General features: G+C 39.2%; 1 long non-coding RNA gene and 1 pseudogene across 1 annotated transcript; one reads left to right on the forward strand and one right to left on the reverse strand.

Annotated features, from left to right (window-relative positions):
• Positions 1-18,648: 18,648 nt before the first annotated feature.
• LOC149138935 (uncharacterized) lies at positions 18,649-20,113 on the reverse strand. The gene is made up of 3 exons (XR_016264838.1): positions 19,237-20,113; positions 19,034-19,136; positions 18,649-18,928 (listed from the first exon to the last, which is right to left on the reverse strand). It is a non-coding gene; the product is annotated as an uncharacterized LOC149138935 (long non-coding RNA).
• A 3,573-nt stretch (positions 20,114-23,686) lies between these two features.
• On the forward strand, positions 23,687-24,179 carry LOC149138936 (uncharacterized; annotated as a pseudogene).
• Positions 24,180-25,292: the final 1,113 nt, after the last annotated feature.

Consider the following 25,292-nt stretch of genomic DNA (forward strand, 5'->3'; position numbering starts at 1 on the left):
GAAAGAAGAAGACAGTGGTCGCGGCCTCCAGACGGGGTCCCTCTGCCCGACAACTACAGATGGACAAGATTGTGGAGGAGTACGAAGACATCTTCACCTCCCCGGCAGGGGTTCCTCTGCACTGTCAAGTCAAGCACTCCATCGATCTGACCCCAGGTGCGCCGCTACCCAATGGACCAATTTATCGGCGCTCCATTCTGGAGAACAATGAAATCAAGAGGCAGATTCAGGAGCTCCTGCAGAAAGGTCACATCCGTCCGAGTTCATCGCCCTGTGGGAGCCCGATCGTGTTGGTACAGAAGAAGGATGGGACGTGGAGACTCTGTATTGACTATCGGGTGCTGAACAAGATCACTGTCCGTAATAGGTACCCGATCCCGCGAATTGATGACCTCCTAGACCAACTAAAGGGGGCGAAATATTTCAGCAAGATCGATCTGAAGTCAGGATATCACCATGTACCAATCGAACCCTCTGATGTGTGGAAGACTGCCTTCAAATCCAAGGAGGGCCTCTTCGAATGGTTGGTCATGCCTTTCGGATTGACGAATGCTCCTGCAACCTTTATGAGGCTAATGGAGGACATCTTGCGGCCATTCACCAACTCCTTTGTAGTAGTATACTTGGATGACATTCTGATCTTCAGCCAGAGTTGGGAAGAGCACCTCCACCACATCCGACAGGTTCTCCAAACACTGCGGCAACACAAGCTATGTGCCAATTTGGAGAAATGCACTTTTGGCATGACCCAGGTCCAGTATCTGGGATACATCATTGATGAACAGGGGGTGCATGTCGATCCAGCCAAGATCCAAGTCATTCGGGATTGGCCCTCTCCAACCACTCTAACAGAGCTCCGCAGCTTTCTAGGTCTTGCCAACTTCTACCGCAGGTTTGTGTTGGGGTTTTCTCATATTTCTTGGCCCTTGAGTCAGGTCACCAAGGGAGGGGCGAAAGAAAAATTATTTTGGTCTGAATCTCAACAGAAGGCATTCATGGAGTTGAAGGTTCGCCTCTGCACGGCACCAGTGCTCGCATTACCAGATTTACAACAACCATTTGAGGTCGAGACAGATGCCTCTGACTATGCTATTGGGGCAGTCCTTACTCAACATGGACATCCAGTGGCATATCACAGTGAAACACTTTCAGACACAGTCCGGAAGTACCCCACTTATGATAAAGAGATGTATTCCATTGTACAGGCCTACCGACAATGGAAGCATTACATTTTGGGGAAGGAAACGGTCATCCACACAGACCACCGACCCCTGCAGTTCATACAGACCCAAGGGAAATTGCAGAATGATCGCCATCAGAAGTGGTCTACATACCTGCAACAGTTCCACTTGAATATCAAGTATAAGAAGGGCAGCACCAACAATGTTGCAGATTGCCTCAGTCGACCACCGATCATGGCGTTAAGCACCGTGCTCAACTCTTGTGGGCACGAGACTTCTGATTGGCCACTTCTCTACAAAAGCGACCCAGAATTCGGCCACACATACCAGACACTCTTGGAGGGTCGGCGTGTTGCAGATTTTCACCTCCAGGATGCCCTATTATGCCACCTCGGTCACCTTTGTGTTCCTTCAAGCGAGCGTGCCAAGATGATTTGGGAAGCACACTACAGTCGGGCTGCTGGGCATTTCGGGGTCGAGAAAACAGTGGCAGTACTGCAAAATTATTTTTATTGGCCGAATCTTCGACAGGATGTTGGGAAGTACATCAGATCATGTACTGCCTGTGCCATTGCCAAACCGACCATTAAGAAGCACGGCCTCTATACCCTGTTGCCTACCCCTAGTCGACCTTGGGAATCCATCTCCATGGATTACATGTCAGGCCTTCCTTCCACTAAGCATGGACATGACTGTGTTTTTGTGGTCGTCGACAGGTTCTCGAAGATGGCCATTATGATGGCCTGCAAGAAGAATATCACAACAAAAGCCACTGCTAAACTCTTCTTTGAACGAGTGTGGGTGCACTTTGGGATCCCACAGTCTATCATCTCAGATCGGGACAGTCGGTTTCTCAGCACATTTTGGTCCAGTCTCTGGTCAATGCTGGACACCAAACTCACGAAATCCACAGCCTTCCATCCGCAAACTGATGGCCAGACAGAGGTTGTCAATAGGATGATTGTGCACATTCTGCGCATGTATAACTCAAAGCATCCACGCACATGGGACGAGAGCCTCCCCTATGTGCAGCACAGCTACAACCGAGCTCTTCACAGCTCCACTGGCCATAGCCCTTTTCAAGTGGGTTTGGGATTCCAGCCACTATGCCCCATTGATGTGGCCATGCCACTTGCAGCTACTCACATGAATTCAGCTCATGTCCAGTCCGAAACAGATAAGGCCACCAGCTTCATTGAGCACATCCAACATATTCGCCAGCAGGTCTATGACATTCTTGAGAAATAAAATGCCAAGTACAAGCAGCGACATGATCAACATCGGGTGCCACACAAGTTTCAGGTGGGCGACAAAGTCTGGTTGCATTTGCAAAAGGAACGCCTTACTGGAGCCTATCGGAAATTAAGACCACTCCGATATGGTCCTTACACCATTACTAAGGCTATGGGAGACAATGCATTTGAGTTCAGCATTCCCTCATTCCTTGGCCTGCACCCAGTGTTCAATGTGGACCGCCTGCGGCCATACTTTCCACCACTGCTAGACACATCTGACATTGCAGAACAGCTCAAACCCACAAAATTAAATCCAGATTGCATGGAACAAGCTGCAACTGATCGGATCATGGACACACAATCAAGAACACTCGCCAACAGAATATCCAACTGTATCGAGTTGTCAAAGCAGACCAACTCCTTCAGCAGGGCAAGTGGCTCACCAGGGAACAGTTTCAGCAAAAGTTTCCTCATCTCATGGAGGAGCTCAACGCAATGGGGACCATTGCTTCCTAAGGGGGGAGGAATGATCCAGGTGGATATTGGTGGCCACCTGCCAAGTCCACCTGGACCCCCACCATTGTCTTTCTCAGCATTTTCAGTTTCCTTAATTGTAGCACAACTTACTATTTTTAGCAGTTTTTCGGGTCCTGAACTTCCGGAGCCGTTTTGAGGCCCTAAACGACGTTTTTTGGGGAATCCGAGGGCAACATGGGTCCATGGAATGGATCGATGTTGCCCGTTCCAACAATGATAGTACTCGGATAGATCTTTCTAACGAGCTATTGTATGCGTCAAACGGAGATCATATGCCAAAGTTACGACCCCGGGAAGTTGATGTACCAATTTACCCCAAACGGGGCCCACAGTTTGGTGTTTCATCTCCTAGGGTTAGGTTTTGGAATATTAAGGGTTTTCCATTGTTTCTTAACAATAAATAGGCCTTCGAGCCTCATTGTAACACAGTTCAGAGGCATGTAGCCATCACATCTCTTCTCAGAGATAAGCTACCATCGCCCTAGCTGGTTTATTTCCATTTCTGGTTGTAAGCATATTTCAGTATTTTCTATTAATGAAATGAAGTATTATTTCCGCTGCATCTTTGTGTATATGGTTATCTCTGTAATTTGTTGCGTTCTTGTTTAAATCCGGATCAGTCTTACAGTCCTCTACCCAACCATCGCCAATTCCACCAGATTGTACTCGCAATGGCAGAATTACCCGTCGCACCGGGGTTCCAGTCCCCCAACTCCTAATTATTGCCCCTTGCTCCTCCACATTACTCAAGAGCCAAGCTATGGCCAGTTGGTTGATCTTTCCGAAATTGTGTTACCCCAACACCCCTTTTCTACCTCCTCGGGTCTGGAGGTCTCCCAAAAACCAGACTAAGCCAGGCTGGATGAACAAGTATGCATTGCAAATCCCATACCCCCCTCACATCCCTCGTTGGTTCTGGAGATTACCAGATGACTGCAGACCCTTAGGGGAGCCTCGACCTCTTCTATATCCCAGTCTTCAGGTTTCAACGATGGCCATTGCAAATTTCACTACCCAGGAACCAAAAATCACTCCTAACCCTCCATGGATCCCCTTATTCCCCACTAGTCTACCATACATTGCAGAAAGTAAAAAACAAGACATCAACAGCAAAACACTGAGCCAAATTTCTTTCGAAACATTTGAAACCACCACCATTCGATGCCAGACCAACCTCCATTCTTACAGCATTGACTCCATATCAAGACTAAGGTAGGCCTAAATTACATACCAATCTCCTTCCGAGTTGTTGAAGGCATTTTCCAGGTGGAGGAGATAGTCCCTTCTCCAGCAGGCCAAGTTCTCCTCCCGACGTCCAGTCTCGTCACGTGCTGCCCATTTCCTCCTCCAACCTTGCATGCATGCAATGACTTCCTTCACCACCTTTCCTCCTTGATTACATGCCTACCCACCCTTTTGTTTTCTTGAGACAATCAATACCTGCCTTTCTCTCCCAGTACCTCCTATCGCGCTCATGTGGGGACCTTGGATGGTCCGCCCACTTACCCTGTCCATTTGTCCTTATAACATGTCCACGACGATCCAACTCTAGATCTCCTCTCCCATCTCCCATCACACCCAAATCATTTGTCCTTCTAACATGTCCACGATCCAACTCTGAATTTCCTCTCCCATTACACCCGATCACACGGAAAATTCATAATCTTACAATTAACTAAAAGAACACTTACTAAATAAATAGTTTTTTATTACAGCAGATCATAATCTTCTTCGAATAGACTGAGGGAGTACGAGAGAGCATATTTGTACACCATTGTAAATAATGTAATGTAGCACACCTTACAAAATTTATTAAACGTTACATTACATTACGAAATGTCTGGTTTTGTGTAAGGGCTACCTGGGATGAAACTATCATTATAAATGAAAATGATGCATTTTTAAAATATTTATGTATTTTTAATTTTTGACTGCATTTTTTGTTTTTGTCGGTGGTATTGGTTAATTAGTAATTTACAGGACAACACAATATTCCATTCCAGTGTGTTTGATGTAAATATTTATACTATGGTTTTGAAAAAAAAACCCTTCGTAGTATTTGGTGTAAGTAATGTGAAATATTTATTTGAAAGGTATTATGTTTTCAATCTAGAACCCTGAAAATAATCATTCGACGTTGTTTGCAATGAGCTTTAAGAAATAAAAAATGGCATACCGTCCTTCTAGAAAACCATGTAGGCAGTGCGACTTTGATCTCATGGTAGTCGCCTGCGAATACGGTGGCGGGTCAACAACAGGTGACGCTTTTTGAGGGTATCCTGCAACTACAAATCATGTCTCACCACGTTATATTTAGTAATGGAGTTGTCTATAATGCGACTTTTTGAGATTCCGGTGACGGAATCCGGCAGAAGAAATTGAGATGAAATCATGATTTGTTGCAGTGAAAATGGTTTTTTAACTGCATATTCGGATTCAGCACCCTGAAAAACCCCTGGGACGCTTTCATTGTGCAGAAACTAGTTATCAAACTTCGATTTCAATAAATCACTGCCAGATTTTCACCGGAAAAAATCGCCGGAAAGACTTTCAAAAAATCGCGTTAAAGACTACGGCTTTAGTAATTCTTTAGAAATGCACTAGGCCTCAAAGAAATTGTGTTTCACGCTCGTTAGAAAGAGTACGCACCTGCATCTGGGATTGGATAGGTGTCTTTTGTATCTGACATGATTGACCTAATTGTTTCTTTCTGTACAATAACTCTGCCAACTCTAATGCAGGAAAATTCACTAAAAGAACCACTGGGAGATTGGAACCGATGAGTCAATGAAGAGGAATTCACCAGAAGAACCTGCGTAGAGTGAAGCTCGCGACTTAATGGAGGAAAATTCACCAAAATAACCTGTGCTGAGACTTGAACTGACGACTAGATGGATTGAATTTCGCCTAAAGAAGCTTTACAAAGACTCAAACTGACGGCTTGAAGAATGGAATTCCACCACAAGAACCTGTGCGAAGGGTCCGATCTCATGAGTTAAGGAAAGAAAATTCAGCAAAAGAAAGCTCCGACAATCATACTCTCTGCGGACAGTCCGACCTCATGAATTAAGGAAAGAAAATTCACCAAAAGAAACCTTTGACAATACTCGAACTGATGACTCAAGTGAACGAAATTTCACCAAAAGATCATCTGCGGAGACTCAGATTGATGACTTAATGAGGAGAAATTAAGTAAAAGAGCCTATATGCTAAGAGTCGACCTGAAAATTTCACAAGTATCTATGTGAAGACTGGAACTGATTATTAAATGCAGGAAAATTCACCGCAAAACCTTTGCCGAGACTAAAACGGACGACTTAAGGAACTAAAAGTAGCCACAAGATGCTCTGCTGAGACTCGAACACTGAATAATTTAAGGAAAATTCACCTGAAGAAACTCGCCGGGATGGAAAATTCACCGCCAGAACTTTCGCGAAGACTCGGCACTGCAAGAACATCTGCCAGGAATCGAATTGATGACGAATTAGCGAAAGAGACCAAGCCTGCTGAGTATTGAACTGATGATGCACAGGTCTCAGCTGCATTAAAAAGGCGAAAAATACTTGAACGGAGCTTTTGGAGTTAAAATGAATTGAAATGCGATAGCCACCAGTATGAACGCGGTGCTCTGTGGTTCCTTTGACTTGTGCGCTTGTTATCTCTTTAATTATCTAATCACTCAATTCTTTAAATTGACCACGGAGTGCGCAGGTTTGAGATGGATATAAAAGGGGAATAAAAGTCGGAAGCAAAAATAATTCCTAAGAGTTTGAAAATACTAAGAATAATGTATTAGAAATTGCATGTGCATGAAATTAGAAATTGCATGTGCATGAAATAAAAGTCGGAGCAAAACTAAGTCCGATGAGAAAATGTTAAGAATATTGATTTTAATTAATTTTAAAATACATATATTAGAAAGATAAAAACAATTAAGTATTTAAATAAAATATTTCACTAATTTAAACTCACACTACACAATATCGAAGGTAGAATTATTATTATTTTTTAAATATTATATTAAAAAATAAAATAAAAATTTTCATATAAAATATATTATTATTATTAAAAAATCTATATAATTATAAAATATTATTTAAGAGTGGGTCTAATGGTTAAGAGCATGTGTTTCTTTTCAAGAGGTCACAGGTTCAAAACCAGAGAGGTAGAGTATGTATACCTTTGTAGACTTAGTAGTGAAATCTTAGTAGTGAAATCGCTGCACGGAAGCGGGTCTCTTGTCCCATAAACAAGGGGGTCTCATACACCAATTTGGTGTCGGACTTGGTTGTGACCTTAAAAATAAATATTATTATTATTATTACTATTATTAAAAAATCTATATAATTATTTTATAAAATTAAAATATAATATTTATATAAAAATAATAAATTTGAAACATGTTTCAATTGAGATATTCACTTTAATAAACTTTATCAAATCTTTAATATAATATAAATAAATTCTTTAATTTAATATAATATAATTATTTAATGAAATAATAGAATTAACAAACTCAGGTCAAAAAGTAAAAATCAAAGAAAAATGTATCCTATTAACTAATTCACTTTCTTGGAGCATGCAATTTTATCTTGACACATTCCATAGGGAGATGTGTATTTTTACCAATTTAAAGGAAAAAAATATAAGGTTAATTGATTATACGAAAGAAGAAAGATAATATTTAAAAATAAAAGGTGTATTATTAATTTTAAAAAGATTTATTAAGAAAGTAAACATATATATAAAATGAATATTATATTTATATATATATATATATATATATATATATATATATATATAATTTAAAAAAGTTACAAAAACAATTTGAAACGGTGTAATTTAATTTATAGAAGAAATATATTTATTTGCTTGAATACTGTAAATTTTTTTAAGAAAAATTTTTGTTGTTTAAAATGCATTTTTGAATGCATAAATGGATTCAACACTTTGAAAAAATTTTGAGGCACGCATATTCTATAGATTAAATAACTTACATTGAGAATTTTAAAAATCTCTATCAGAGTTTGATTAAAATTAACCAGAGAAATTGTTTCATCTATAAGTTAGACTATGTAATTTGGAACTTTGAATATATATATTTCAGTTTCACAATCTTTGTTACAATACTGACCTTCCTAGCCTTTTATAATGTCAAAATTATAGTGAGCTCGGGAGGCTTCTCTCCAAGCTTTTTGAGCATAGGAATAAAATCTTAAATCAAAATAAATAATTTGTTTCTTTAGGTCCGATAGACCAATGTTTGGTCTCAGCGGATGTTAACCACCACCACCATCATCATCATCAGATATATATATATATATATATATATTTCCACGGAAATATCTAAGCTTGCTTGATCAAGGGTATCAATGCCATCAGCCAAAAGCTAGTCTATTTGATATTCCATGGAAATATCTGACCACAAGGGCTTCGGGGAGAATTGACCTTATGACTGATATTCCACGGAAATATTCGACCACAAGGGCTTCGGGGAGAATTGACCTTGTGATGGATATTCCACGGAAATATCCGACCACAAGGGCTTTGGGGAGAATTGACCAATATCACGGAAATATCCGACCACAAGGGCTTCGGGGAGAATTGACCTTGTGACTGATATTCCACGGAAATATCCGACCACAAGGGCTTCGGGGATAATTGACCTTGTGACTGATATTCCATGGAAATATTTGACCCCAAGGGCAGGGAGAATTGACCTTGTGACCTCCCTAACGTCAAGACGCTTATTTGACCAATTGAGCTAATCCTTGGGGCTATATATATATATAGTTTTTAGATAAGAATCTTAAAAAGTTTCAAGTTGTTTTTGCTATCTAAGTCTCTCTCTTTATATATATAGAGAGAGATTTAGATATCAAAAACAACTTGAAACTTTTTAAGATTCTTATCTAAAAACTATTTTTTCTTTTCTTTTCAATTTCCTCTCCTTTCTTTTTCACACTCTTTTCAACTATTCTTACTTCCAAATTCTCTCTATATTATCCCCTCTTTATAATCCCCTTTAATTTGCTCTCCACCTCTTCTCTTTACAATATCTTCCACTATTTTTGCTTTAGATAATCTCTTTTCTAAGTCAAAACATCCTCTGATTTTCTCCTCTCCTTTCCTTTTATCAAATCTTTGCAACTCAAATGATTAATAGAAATGAGAATGAAAATTGTTGGAAATATGTTGAGTAAGATAACGGATGCCCATCATCCAAACCAAATCAGGGTTGTTGATGTTAAGGGGGTCACAATGTTTTAATTGAAGGATGGTAACATTATTGGTCTGAGGTTGATTCATTAGTTTAACTAGAGAGATATCCAGTGTTAAAGGGAATCATATCCTAGGAGCAAAGGTAACTTGCAACAATTTCCTTGAAGGAAATAAGATCTATACAAATGAAGGTAGATCACACAAGTTGAGGTGAAGGTGAATCATAGAGGTTAACATGAAGGGAGGTTCTAGAATTTATAATCAATATCAATCAGACCTATTGAAATGAAGGCTAATATCACCAATACAAATGAAAGATGGCACATTCATTAAGATGACTAAATCGTAGTGATTGAAATGAAGTTTATTCAAACAAATTTAATGAAGACCCATGGACTTTGTCCTTAATACGACAAAGCCTAACCTACCAAAATCTATAAGATGCTCTAGCTTGGAATAATGCAATTGGTTGACTTGATCTTCCTCCAACTTTATATTGGTTTGATTAGTTGAACCTCATGCTAAATGATGCAATTGCATGGAATGAGAATTTTCATCAGGTATGGGTCAATAATCATTTGGAATATGGAAGGCCAAACTAATTGGCATTGAAGGAGTCCCATTGGGAGTATCGATAACCCAACTTATAAATCTTCCTTTAATAGAGACACAAGGGGTTTGAAATTAAAGGAGCAATGCATTCATATTTTGGGTATTCTTAACAACACTTCAATTTGATTTTGAATTTCTTAGAGATAATGGCAATAATTAGAGATAGTGATATGAGAACGAATATAGCTAAGAATCCAATAATCAGATCTTATTCTCAATGAAGAATGCATGCTAATAAAAAGGAAGAAAATGTTGCAGTAGTTGGAAGTAGCTGGAACCTTATCGACACTATTTTTTATTCATTAGAGCCATCCTAATATGTAAATATCTTCTTATAAATGAATCAATAAAGCATAGACTAAAGCCACTACATTGTTATGCTCTTAACCTGCAAAGCAATACCCAAACATAGAATTTGCGAAGAAAAGATACCAAGAACACAGAATATGCGAAGAAAATATACCCAGAACACAGAATAGCAATGATTTTATTATTCAGAGAGAAATGTTCACAGGCCTCTTCGAGGGGGCAACCTCCAATAGAGCAGAGCTCGATTACAAAACAAGACACGATGCTCCTCGCAGGGAGTCTCTATCCTTTATATATGACTCATACATGCAATACCACGGGCCAATATCGTGGGTTTTATTAATACCATCTATCTAATACTACCGCCCATTTGCAACTAACTGTGGTCCTGTCATTAATTGCGGGTTAACCACTTACAAATATTAATATGGGCTTTATTGACTCTTGACTATGACGTGATCCCATGACATAAATAAGGGGGTTAGGGTGGGACCCTAACATGCCCTCCCCCTTAAGACTAGCCTTGTCCTCAAGGCTGAAGCTGCGGAAACTGCTGAAGAATAGTGGCTGGTTCCCAAGTTGCATCTTCCGGAGAGGTGTCTTTCCATTTGACGAGGACCTCCTTAAGCATGCGGCCGCGCAGGTGCTTGTCTCATGTGTCTAGAACCTGTTCCGGTTGAAGCCAGATTGATCCTTCTTCGTCCAATTCAGGTAGACTGGTTTGAACTCGGCAATTGTTCCCAATCACTTTCTTGAGGCACGATACATGGAAAACTGGGTGGATTTTTGTTGTAGGTGGCAAAGCCAACTTGTAAGCCACTTCTCCAATGCGCTGAAGTACTTGGTATGGTCCGTAGAATTTTGGAGAGAGCTTTTGACAACCCTTGTCTTTGAGTGATGTTTGCTTATATGGTTGCAGCCTCAAAAAGACCTGATCCCCTTCTTGAAATTGGCGCTCTGAGCGATGTTGGTCAGCCTGTTGCTTCATACGAATCTGAGCTTGATGAAGATTCTCGCGCAGATGGGCAAGCATGGTTGCGCGGTGTTGTAGGAGTTGATCCACGGCTTGTACTTTGGAGCACCCCTTGAGATAAGAAGTAGGGGAAGGCAGAAGTTGTCCATAGACTGCTTCATAGGGAGTCATTTTGGTGGTGGCATGATAGTTGGTGTTATACCACCATTCCGCCAGAGGTAACCACTGGACCCAAAGGTGTTGTTTTTCTGAAGTGAAACACCTAAGGTAGGTTTCTAGACATTTGTTGACGACTTCGGTTTGACCATCTGTTTGCGGATGATATGAAGTACTGAGTTTGAGTTGAGTGCCTTGTATTCTGAAGAGCTCCTGCCAAAAATTACTGGTGAAGATTGGGTCGCGGTCGGACACAATAGAAGTGGGCATGCCATGCAATTTGAAGATCTGATCCAAGAAAGTTTGAGCAACCAAAGTGGGTGTGAATGGTTGGGGTAGGGTGCAGAAATGAGCATACTTCGACAGTCGGTCCACAACCACCATGATGACTGACTTGTTCCCAGACTTTGGAAGACCTGTAATGAAATCCATGGAGACCTCCGTCCAAATTAACGCCGGAATGGGCAATGGTTGTAATGTGCCTGGTGTGTTGACGGTTTCCCCTTTGTGGCGTTGACAGACGTCACATTCTGCTACGAAAGTAAGGATGTCTTGTTTCATGCCGGCCCAAAAAATTGATCTTCTGGTGCGAGCATATGTCTTCTGAAAGCCCGAATGTCCTGCAGTGGGAGATGAGTGCAATTCTGCCAAAATGCGACTTTTGAGGGTGGATGTTGGTGCTATTACGAGTCTGTCCTTGTAGCGAAGAATATCATTCTGCCACGAGTAGCCCTTGCTGGAATTAGGATCTATCTGCAATTGAGAAATGAGTTGGGAGAGCCCGGGATGTGAAAACCATTCCCTGCGAGCCTCTTCAATCCAGTCTGGAATGGGGAGGGAAATTGCGAGCAGAGTACTTTCCTCCTCAAATTGGCGCGACAATGCATCTGCTACCCTGTTGTCTTTCCCTTTCTTGTAAATGATCTCATAATCATATCCCAGCATTTTGGCTAACCATTTATTTTGTTGTGGGGAAGATAGGCGTTGCTCCAAAAAATATTTAAGACTGTGATGATCTGTGCGGATTTGGAAACGTCGCCCCAACAAGTAAGGTCGTCAGGTCTCGACTGCATGTAAGATGGCCATCATTTCCTTCTCGTAGGTAGATTGGCCCAGATTCCTCCCACTTAGTTGTTGGCTGGTGAAGGCCAATGGTCGCCCTTCCTGCATTAAGACCGCTCCAATACCTGTTCCCGAAGCATCAGATTCAATGACAAATGATTTGGTGAAGTCCGGTAGTGCTAAGACAGGAGTGGAACACATGGCGGTTTTGAGAGCGGTAAATGCCTGTTGTGCTTCTTCGTTCCAGAAGAAGGAATTTTTCTTTAGGAGTTGCGTTAGGGGCTTCGCTATGCGGCCATAGTTGCGGACAAATTTACGATAATAGCCTGTGATACCCAAAAATCCTCTCAAGCTTTTCAAGGTCTTAGGTTGAGGCCATTCTTGCATTGCTTGGATCTTTTTTGGGTCCACCTTGACACCTTCACGCCCCACAATGTGGCCCAAATACTCAACTTCTTCCATGCCAAACGAACACTTAGACATCTTGACAAATAATTTATGCGCGCGGAGCAGTTGCAAGAGTAGATCTACATGCTGAAGATGTGCCGCCCAAGTGCCACTATAGATGAGGATGTCATCGAAGAAGACAAGGACAAATTTTCTGAGATATGGTTTGAGGAGGTGATTCATAAGGCTCTGAAAAGTAGAGGGGGCATTACAGAGACCAAATGGCATGACCAGGAACTCATAATGGCCTTCATGAGTTCTGAAAGCTGTTTTGGGAATGTCGACTTCCTTCATGCGAATTTGGTGGTAGCCTGAGCGAAGATCCAACTTAGTGAAGAATTGAGCCCCATTGAGTTCGTCCAGCAAATCGTCAACCACTAGGATGGGAAATTTATCTTTGACTGTTAACTTATTGAGGGCCCTGAAGTCTGGACACATCCGCCACTCCCCATCTTTCTTGAGGACCATGACCACTGGAGATGAATAAGGACTAATGCTGGGACGAATGACACCTGCTTCCAACAATTCCTTGATGATTTTTTCTATTTCATTCTTTTGGGTGAACGGATATCTGTATGGCCGCACATTTGGGGGTTGGGCCCCTAGAACCAATGTGATACTATGATCATGTTCCCCTCGCGAGGGTGGAAGCTCATGAGGCTTGTCAAAGACCGTCCGATGTTTATTTAAAATCTGTTGCATCTCAGGATGAATTGGCGGAGGCATGGTGTCTACTACCTGGATGGCATTAAATTGAGCTACCACTCCATGATGGCCCTTTTTTAACAATTTTTCCATCCTATGCGAGCTGATGATAGAGGGGGCTCTCGCCTGTAGTCCACGGAGGGTATGTGTGGAGTTGTTCTGCTTAAAACTCATATATAACTCCTGGAAATCCATTGTGATTGGCCCAAGAGTGCGGAGCCATTCCGCACCGAGGACAATGTCGCAACCCCCCATGTGTATTGCAAACATGTGGGTTTTCAATTGATAATCCCCCATTTGAATTTTGACATTTTCACAGCGACCTTCACATTTCATTGTGCCCCCATCTGCAATCTGGACTTGGAAGTTAGAAACTGCCCGAACGAAACAATGTGCTGCTTCAGCGATCTTTTGGTGGATGAAATTATGGGTACTTCCACTATCAATCAAGACTACTACTGGGCGATGTTTAAGAAAACCCCTGATTTTGAGAGTTTGAGGGGAAGAAATTCCTGCCAATGCATTTAGCGAAATAATTGGTTCATCAGATACAATCTCCTGTTGGTTATCTTCTTCGATTGCCTCCGGTTCCTCAAGTGGTGGATCTTCCTCGGTGGAGCTGTAGTCAGTGGCATCTATTTGAAAAAACTTGTGCTCTTTGCATTTATGACCCGGGGAATATTTTTCATCACAGTAGTAACATAGTCCTTGCTTCCTTCTTTCGGCCATTTCCGCAGGTGACACCTTTTGAATCTTAAGTGTCTGAGTCATATTGGGAGCCTGTGAGGGACGACCTTTAGCGGGGAAGTTGGGGCGGCTGGATTGGGCTGTTAATGCACGTTCCACCTTACGGGCTACCTGGCAAGCCTCTGTCCATGTGGGAGGGTGGTGGAGTAGAACCTGAGCTTTGATGGCTTCTTTAAGACCGCTGATAAAGCATTCCATGTAGAACTCATCTGTGAGACCCTTAGTGCGGAAGGCTAAGGCTTCAAAAGCAGTAATATATTCCTCCACTGTACCCGTCTGTCGGAGCTTAGTGAGACGCCCCAAAAAAGAGTCTTCCTGTTCAAAGCGACTGCGAAGAGTTTTGGCAAATTGGGCCCAATTCTGAAAAAGTCCATTGCAACGCTGATGCCATTCCTTCCATTGCCATCGTTCATTGTCCAAGTACATGGTGCCCACCATAAGCTTAGTCCCCTCATCTGTGATATGATTCAATTGGAAATACTGCTCCATTTGTGCTAGCCATGCGGACGTGTGAGAACCGTCAAATTTCTGCATATCCAACTTGGGAGGTCGCTGACTGGGTGGTGGACGGGAGTGCCAAACGTGAGGAGAGTGGCTAGACTCACCCTCATGGTATTCATGGCCATTATACGCCTCCTCGTGGGCTGGCTCCTTGCCCTTTAGGAGTGCCTCCTGTATCTGGTTACCTATTCCCTTAAGCTCAAGTTGTGTGTGGTTACTCATTCCTTGAAGCTCAATTTCAATCTTGTTCACCGCAGTTTGGAGGGAATGCACATGGTTTTCAATTTTGTCGATCCTTTCATTGGCCATCGCTTGAGCGCGAGTTTCTACCATACACCAACCTGATGAAAAATTGGGACCGCCTAAAAATTTTTACTAAGAAATTGAATGGTACCACCTTGCTCAGCTCGTCGTCCTGATACTGATGGGCTAGGTCACCAATAAGCGCCCCGGAAGATCTCAGACTTTTTTTTTTGGAAAACTCCTAACGGAGTTTTACTCCTTCCTGATCAATACTGCAGTCGCCAAATCCTCAAAATATCAATGCCGCCAAAAGTCCTGCGAAAATTATATCCAGGTACAGGAACCCTTCACAACTACTCCGATCTGGTGGATCTGAGAGATCTGAATGGTGGAACAACTGCTGCTGCTGATCTGGAATATCCGATCTGGTGGATCTGATAGATCTGAATGGTGGAACAACTGCTGCTGCTGATCTGGAATAGATGATGTGTGATCCCCCAATAGAAAGGGAACTATGGTCTTGGGGAGTGTCAGGTGCTACAGATCGCAATATACATAAGGGTCTGACAGTAGTACTCGGCCCAATGTTTCAGGGCTCTAACTAAGGAGGATCGACCGTACCCTTAGCCGTACAACCCGACTACCCTATCGTACGGGCGAGTAATCTCTCCGAGTGCTGTTCTCGGTGTACTGTAGCCACAAGACGGCCGAAGGTTTATCTATGGCGAGGTTTCAAGGGAGCTAGGGGGCTTCCTATATACCCAGAGGGTACGTGGAAGACAGTCCGTGCGCGGTTCTGTCTAATGCGCTACTACTCGAAGGTGTACCCACAGGGGTTACAAGGGAGTCCAACAGACGTGACCACCTCTTGTATTTCCTGCGTGCATGCCTCCCCAAATCCGCAGGTTTATGCGCTTAACGACAGATCCCGTGGTTTAAAGACGCCGGAACACGTCTCTAGCCAAAAAATTTTTGCTAAAATTTGGAGATCCCACCGAGCCCTGGAAAGTGCTCTGATACCACTTGTTATGCTCTTAACCTGCAAAGCAATACCCAAACATAGAATTTGCGAAGAAAAGATACCGAGAACACAGAATATGCGAAGAAAATATACCCAGAACACAGAATAGCAATGATTTTATTATTTAGAGAGAAATGTTCACAGGCCTCTTCGAGGGGGCAACCTCCAATAGAGCAGAGCTCGATTACAAAACAAGACACGATGCTCCTCGCAGGGAGTCTCTATCCTTTATATATGACTCATACATGCAATACCACGGGCCAATATCGTGGGTTTTATTAATACCATCTATCTAATACTACCGCCCATTTGCAACTAACTGTGGTCCCGTCATTAATTGCGGGTTAACCACTTACAAATATTAATATGGGCTTTATTGACTCTTGATTATGACGTGATCCCATGACATAAATAAGGGGGTTAGGGTGGGACCCTAACATACATTGTTGGAGAGGGTTTCTCCAAGGGATATTTGTGTGTCAAATTATTCATGGTTGAAAGTGTTTTTCCCTTGTTCCCTTTCTACAATTAAATAATATAATTCCATGTACTACATTATATTAAAAATAATATATATATATAGATATAGATATTCAATGGCCTATTGTGATAAATCACAATAGTATGCTTGCTACAATTTACTGATCATAATGATATTAGAGTTAATTCTTCTTGAAGGATAGAAAGGATCATTTCAAATTGAATGCCCATAAGACTAAAATTGAAGACTCTACAAGAAGAGGAAGAATTGTTTTTAGAGGACCTCTTAGATTGGACTAAAGAGAAGGAAGAAAAAATCTTATGATCTAATGATGGGAGAAAATTAAGATACATTAAGAGAAATGCTAAATAATTAAATCTAGACATTTAAATGGCTTATATGTCTCTACATGTGCCTTGTTTGACCATAAGCATGTCTAAGTTGAACAAGAACATCTACATATGCCTTGTTTGACCATAAGCATGTTTAAGTTGAACAAGAACATCATTGCTTTGGTTGCTCAATGACATTGAAAAAAAATGAAAAAAACTAACTCATAAATTGAGTTTTGAAAATGAAGAAAGTGAATACAAGAAAAAAAAAAAAACCTAACAAAAAAGAGATTACAACAAAAATAAAGCAACATTCAAGATGGAAATAAAGATAACCATCCAGGCACATGTATGTGAGATTTATTCCCTCAAATTCAAAAGGTGGTTAAAACATTTGGAGTCTAATTTTAATGTGAAAACAGTGATCAAAGCATAGAGCTTTTCTTTTCCCTATTTTAATATTGAAAATCATGCACTAGCATGGTGGGAAAGGGATGTGGTCACTCAAAGACCGGGAAAGGGATGCGTTCATTCAAACACTAAATTTGAGCCACCAACGACTTATTAACACATGTTTGAAGACTTTATTAGTTCATCGTATAAAAGGAGGAATTAGTGATAAGATGGCCCAATTCGTGGAGAAAATCTTATATAGATAGCCTGGTATTAGACACATTTTTGTTTTGTTAAGGGCCTAAGGATTTCTGCCAAAATCCGATTTAAAAAAGAAGTAAGTAATCTGCCAAAATCCGATTTAAAAAAATAAAAATCTACTATTTCTACTTATCCATAGATTAAATCTATGACCCTTGATCTCGTCCACTAGATAAATAGTTTCTTGTGCTATGAATGGCAGGTGGCCAACACTTTGAAGGGAAAACATGGAACAATTTTGAAAATTGTGTTTAAGAAAGTTATTCTGGTGATGGGAAACGTTGGATATCATAATCTTGAAATTGATAAAGAGACCATATTCATGAAGACATAGTTATTTTTAATTAGTATTGATTTATTTTAATTATAGATTTAGTAAATATGGGGTGATGAAAGATTAATTTTTTTAAAGTGTATAAATCTAAAAAATATTTACATTTTAAGAAGTTTTTTTTGAAGGGGTATAAATCCAAAAAACTATTTCAAATATTTTAATCATAAAAAATATTTTAGTTAAGATGAATATATAATTATATGATATATTAGTTTTTCATATATACATATATATATATGACCATTTTGTCTAGTCAATTTTGTTTTAAATCTGATATAGATTTTTTAAAATCATAAGTTTAAATTATTTACTTTATTTAAGTTTTGTATTCAAATATTTTTAAAAAGTATGAAAATTATATATCTTCCTCACACTCGAAAGTGAAAATATAAAATTAATTATTATTATTATTATTTTAATTATTTTGTTTCTTTTAAAATTGATTTAACTTGTGTGTAGCAGTTTATTCTACAACCCAATATGAAAGAGATGTGTGATGGTTTATATGCTCATCTCTTCCTTTTAAAATAAAAACAGTTTAAACCATGCATATTCGATACTATTTTTATTTAAAAAAAACAAATATTAACTCGAAATGAGCAGAGAAGAAATTACACATTTCCATTATGAAATACATCTCTACATGCGATAATTATCCTGCATCAATAAATAATTGACAAAGTTTTCCAAACATGTTGAGTATTTAGTGCCAGCAGTGTGAAATACCTACCTAAAACATACAAATTTCTCTGCTTAACTATGTTGTCTACGCTAATACATAGTTTCTTAGTTATTAATCCTCCTCTATCATACAAATTTAACTATAACATATCATACATTGTGTTTGAAAAAAGCTTATTACATATTGAATCAATTCTTTATGATTATTACCTTTATCCAAACCTGAATGGTAAAAACTAAGCCGCAATACTGCACTTGTTTTAGAATAACCGTTAATTAACAGGTACATAATCAATTACACAAAGGTATTTAGATCACAGCAATCAAACTCTGACCTTCTACAAAGGAACCCATATTCTTTAACCATTAAACCAACATTATAATTCCATTCGTCAATGTTGTGATCTCTGACTCTTCTGGACTGATCAACAATTACACAAGCTGCTCAGATCACAGCAACCGTCTAGTAGGCACAAGAAACACATGCAAGAAATGCTGCAAGCAAAATTTCCCATAGAAACCCCAATCAGTACTATAGAAACCCTAAAAAGAATCGTTTCAACCTGGCTGAAATCAGCCTTAAGGAAGAAAATGGCATACCATCCTTCTAGAAAGCCATCTAGACAGTGCGACTCTGATGCCATGGTAGTCGCCTGCGAATACTGCGGCGGCGCAACAACCGGTGGCACTTTTTGAGGGTACCCTGCAACCACCAAGCATGTCTCACCTCATTATATTTAGTGATTCTTTAGAAATGCACAAAGGTCTCGAAGTAATTGAGTTTCACAATCCTGCGCACGCACCTGCATCTGGGATTGGATAGGTGTTTTTTGTATCTGACATGATTAACCGATCGGATTCTTTTTGCACAACAATTCAGCCAACTCTAATGCAGGATAATTCCCTAAAAGAACCACTGGGAGAGTGGAACTGATGGCTGAATGAAAAGAAATTCACCACAAGAACCTGTGCAGAGTCAAGCCGAGGACTCCACGGAGGAAAATTCACCAAAAGAACCTATGCTGAGACTTGAACTGACGACTTGACGAATGGAATTTCACCGAAACAAGCTTTACCGAGACTTAAACTGACGGCTTGAAGAATGGGATTTCACCGAAAGAAGCTTTACCAAGACTTAAACTGACGGCTTGAAGGATAGAATTCCACCACAAGAATCTGTGCGGGGAGTCCGATCTCATGAATTAAGGAAAGAAAATTCACCAAAAGGAAGCTCTGACAATACTCAAACTGATGACTTACGTGATTGAAATTTCACCAAAAGATCATCCGCGGAAACTCAGATTGATAACTTAATGAGGAAAAATTAAGCACGAGAACCTATATTCTAAGAGTTAACCTGAAAAATTCAAAAGTATCTATGCAAAGACTCGAACTGATTATTAAATGCACGAAAATTCACCACAAAACTTAAGGAACTAAAATTTGCCACAAGATGCTCTACTGAGATTCGAACACTTGACTAATTGAAGGAAAATTCACCGCCAGAACTTTTGCGTAGACTAAATCGAAACTAAATGAAGAAAAGATTCACCGAAAGAACCTCAGCCGAGACTCGGCACTGCAAGAACATCTGTCAAGAATCGAATTGATGACGAATTCGCGAAAGAGACCAAGCCTATTGAGTATTGAACTGATGACGCACAGGGCTCAGCTACATTTAAAAAGGCTAAAAGGACTTGAATGAAGCTGAGGAATATCAAATGAATGGAAATGCTGTAGCCACCAGTATTGACCTGATGCTCTGTGATTCCTCTGACATGTGTGCTCGTCATCTCTTTAATTATTAATCAGTCAATTCTTTTAAGTTGACCACGAGGTTCGTTATCTCTTCAATTATTAATCAGTCAATTCTTTTAAATTGACCACGAGGTGCTCGGCAGAGCGCCTGTGAGCAAGGAAAAATGAGTGGAAATAAATGTGTTACAAATCACATGAAAAAACTGATGAGAAAATTGTTGCAATAACAGATATTTATTTAAAAATATTCCACCTGCTCATAATATTAAGTTATTGGATGTGAAGAGGAAGGAACTAGTGAGCCTAGGGCAGAAAAGGAGGGTTGGGGGCTGTTGGGACTCAGAAATGTCATATTTTCATCCACTTTTTTCTTTACTATTCCTTACATCTCATCATCCCATTAACTTTTTATCATATCATTTTCATAAATACATTTGGGTTTCACCTTCTTATTTTCCATTTTATTCATTTTTGTATTACAAGTGAATTTATGATTAAATATTTGAAAATATACATATTTTTATATATATCTCAAGAATATGTGAGTTTTGTGATGTGTAAGAAATATGTGAAGAATTAATATCTCCTCCACCATATTAAGGAGATAATTATGCAAGCCTATTCCTAAGGAGAAAATCATGGAGAATTTGGTTGGCATATCTTATCCTATTCCTAAGGAGAAAATCATGGAGGATTTGGTTGGCATATCTTATCCAATTCCTAAGGAGAAGCTCATGGAGGATTTGGTTGGCATATTTTATCCAAGATATGTGAGAGATTTATGGAGGATTCAAAGGGATCATATTTTGTAATAATGGGAAAGTTGTTAAAAATGTTTGAGAGATTTGTGGGATCATATTTTGTAATAATGGGAAAGTAGATTAGTGGATGATCATTATGAGTTTGTTACTCATCCCATTGTATAAATAGGAGTACAATCTCCTCCATTTGTAATCTGGAAGTTTTTGTAATCTTAGAATTTTGGAGTATGTAATCTTACAAGCTTAGTGTTGTAATTTTAGAGTTGGTTTGTAATGGAGATTTTGAAATAAAGGATCATACTTCAATTTTGCTTCTACATCTGAGTCTCCATTGAAGTGGCGAGCTTGTGGAGTTATGGAGGGCCCCCATGGCCTCACTTGTATGCTTATTTGTTTATAATTTATTTTATGTTTTTGTTTGATTTCAGCTTTCAAGTTTTGTTAAATGTTCTAATATTGGAAGAATCTTATTTGAAGGTGTTCTTGTAAGAGAACCGTAAGATCTCATACAATTATTAGATCTAGGTTTATTTCATTTCTGCTTTTAAGTTCTAATTAGATGATCGAATTTTGGAAGAGATCTTGTAGAATATGTTCTTGTAAGAGAATCATAGATCTCAAACAATTGTTAGATCTAAACTTGATTAGTTACTGAAAGAGATCTTAATGAATATGTTCCTGTAAGGGGACTTTAAGATCTTGGACAAATTAGGAATCTTTCTAGATCTATATATTTTAGATAAGCACTTCTAAGTTTACCTTTCCGGGTTGACATTAAATTAAACTCTAATTTACATCCGCATTTTAGACCATACATTTTGGCGCCGTTGCCGGGGAAGTGCAACTAGAAGGATTTAGTAATTGTTTTTATGCATTTGTTGTTATGGACTAATTTGTGGAACTTGGTGATAGCAGATTCGTAAAGGAGTTCAAAGTTTGGAGCATTTTTATTTTCGTGTATAGTTATTTTAAATTTAGTTTTTATTTTAAACCCCCCATTTCTCACTAATCCATCTACGGATGATGAATTTGACAATGTTGAACAGGTACTTCTTGGAGAGCAAGGACAATAACCTTGAGCCAACTCTAAGACAGGATTCTCACATACTTGCAAAACATAATGTAAAATTTTTAAATCTTGATGTGAACATGTTCGAATTTTTAGTCTGTAGATGGCTTCATTGGAAGCATGCTTTTACTTAGAAAATAAAACATCTTTTAAGTTAATGTAGAATAGAGTAGAAAAATAAAAATGAGATCTCATTAGAAGTCATTATCATTAGAATTTTTTAGTTTTGTTTTCCAAAAATAAATCATCATGAATAAAAAGAACTGTTTCATCTTTGCATTTCTATGTCTTGTTTCTGTATCACGGGTGAGCTAGGACCCTGATTATCAGAAAGATTTGTCTTCCGAGAGTCTAAATGCCCCCGTGACATTGCAGAAAGAGTATAGATAATGCAAGGTTTTGTCGCAGATCTTAATTGTGTTTTTCTTTTTTTGTCGCAGATTTTAATAGTGTTTTATCCATCCACGCTAACCTGCATAAATAAAAAAAAAAAAATCAAGAGATTAGTATGCTCTCTTCCCGCACTTCGTGCGATCTGGAAGATCAGAAAATCTATTGATTTATTTCAAATAAAAATACTCTTGCTGGAGAACTAATCTGCAATGCGACAATAAAGAATTTTGTGAATGAGTGAAAAATCATCTTAAATTTTTTTTAGATAAAACTTAGTCTTTTTAAATTTTAGTTTTTTAAAAATAAAAAAAAATAAAAAAAAATTCCCACATAATAATAATAATAATAATAATATATATATATATATATATATATATATATATATATATATATTATTGTTAAAACAATTCTTTTTGAAAAAAAATGGCTTTTTTAGATAGGTTACATTTCATTTTTTTAATAATTTTTCACAATAAACAAAAAAAAATTAATAAAAAAGAAAAATTGAAATACAAAACACAAAAAAAAACCAAAGTTAAAAATAAAAAAAAATCCAACCATACAGCACACAATCACACGAATATGTTCAGAAGAATGGAACAAGGCTATTGCAGAAACAATGAAGGATGCTGGTGAGTGAAGTCCTAGCGTCGAGAACTCGCCCCGAGATTTTTCTGCAAATGGTACCAATCTGCCGTGTTTTGAGATGGGGAAGGCGGTAATCGCCCTAATCTTAGCGAAAGCACTTGATTTCGCCCTTCCTTGATCAAAGACTTTCAAGCTCTTGCTTCTTCCACAATATAGACTCCAATGATAATACAATGGATTTCCTGTCCTGCGCATCTCCTACCCACATCGGAATCTCCTGTCATCTGAAAAAAACCTTGCTTGAACTCTTCAGATATCTGAGGATTCTGTATGCAGCATCTAATCTAGATGTCTCATTCGTCGGCTTCTGCGTAAATTGACTCACGACTCCCAACCATGCTTCTGAACTAAGACATATCTTCAATAAACTCGCTGTCCTCTATGGTGACACATAACCCCCACATTTGCGTGTCCGCCTTTTGATTCAAACGCTTTCATCCAAATGGATTTTCAGGCTATATAGGCATGCTACCGCTGCTTTTATTCTCTTCTCTCATTCACTGTGAGCCACCATTTCCAGTATTCGAAAAAAATCCCAATTCCTGGCGCTTCAGCGCTTAAGCCACCATTTCCAGTCTTATCCTTAAAATGACCCAACGCACAACGTTCGAATCTCTCGATCAAATGTGGCCTCCCCCGATCCACAAATCGAATCCATCCGACGAGATGGATGTTGAGCACATTCGCCCTCGCCATCCCACAATCGCAGGGATTCTCTTCTGCTGTTACCATGGGCAGACGACGAATGCTCACTCCTTCGAACCTCCCGGTTTCATAAGGTCAAGCGATCGAATCCTGGGGCGGATCCGTCTGACGGGGATCCTTACAATTGGTGGCGCAAGGGATGGAACAGTGTCAGGCGTGCTGGAGAATGGTCGAAATCCATAGTGGAGGATGCCAGTGGCTGCTGCAACTGACCCAAATTGAAAACTTTGCCTGCAGGGTAAAGAACGACGGAAAAACGATATGCACTTCCTGACCATCGAGGTTTGGGTACGATGCTCTCAGTTACGAGCTCAATTTCGACCAGGGGACTCGACAAATTGAGTATTATGAGAAGCAGGGTATGCCTTTGAATGCCTTGAAGCCAGGGGAGTCTCAGGGCAATCACGAATGAAACCTGACAAACCCTAAGAAAATCCCTAGAGCGTGCCCTGCAGAAAGGGAATTCTTTTTGAGGCCGGCGGTCTTTCTGTGGATTCGAGCTTGAAACGCCTGCGTAAGAATAGTTTTATGGGTTCACCGCTCTTTGTATCACTACAAGTATTTTCTAGTAGATGTAGTATTTGTATTGAAAGTATTATAGTTTGAACAACTTTCTATAGTTTCTTGGTATATGAAAAAAATGTGTGAACACTTTAATTGGTCTTGAATGCTCAATACACTGCTTTGATTGTCTGAAAATTAATAATAATAATAATAATAATAATAATAATAATAATAAATAATAAAAAATAAAATTTCACAAAATTCATGCAGGTCTGAAAATAAAAAATGGAACACTTGGAAACAAATTTTGAGGATCGATTTATCAAACATTTGGAGGATTCTGTAAATGATGATTATCTTGTTTCAATAGCTTCAACTTGGCATTAAATATTTATGTTGAATGCTTTTATATCACATATTAATATGCAGAACACAACAGATCTTTCTAATGCCAATCTTTTTGCCGAGCATATTTCATCTGAACCAAACAGGGAGTATTACTTTTCATGGTTATTTTAAGAATGGATTGATTTTAATATCATGATTAAGTCAATTTCAACACTTTGATTGTCCTTAATATGTTTTATTTAGTATGAAACTTTTGCGTAAGAATCATGAAGGAAATGGCCATTTCTTCTTGAACACACTTATGTTTTCTTTCTGCCAAGTTTTTTTTTACAGGTTACAGGATAATCAAATGATCATAAGGAGATTACATTGTGACGACAATTGGTCTTCCAAAGACTAAATTCATGAAAAATTCTAAAGACAAATCCAACTCCACAACCACTACCTTGCACCTCCCTTTTTGAAGCAAATTTTGAATTCCACCAATTGTAAATCCATAAAGCATGACATTTTCATATCCATTTTTCACAGCAAGAGTTCATCTTCATACACCATGCATTTCCTTACATCCATTTTTGGACGCTTGAAGGAGCTAATTCTTCACTGCACATATCATGACATTTTCCACTACACAACGATCCTTTTGCGTCATGATTACTTCCTTTTGAATAAA

This window comes from Pinus tabuliformis, chromosome X (genome assembly GCF_031772625.1).
Source record: "Pinus tabuliformis cultivar Carrire ecotype Pingquan chromosome X, CPIR1, whole genome shotgun sequence".
NCBI classification, from domain to species: Eukaryota; Viridiplantae; Streptophyta; class Pinopsida; order Pinales; family Pinaceae; genus Pinus; species Pinus tabuliformis.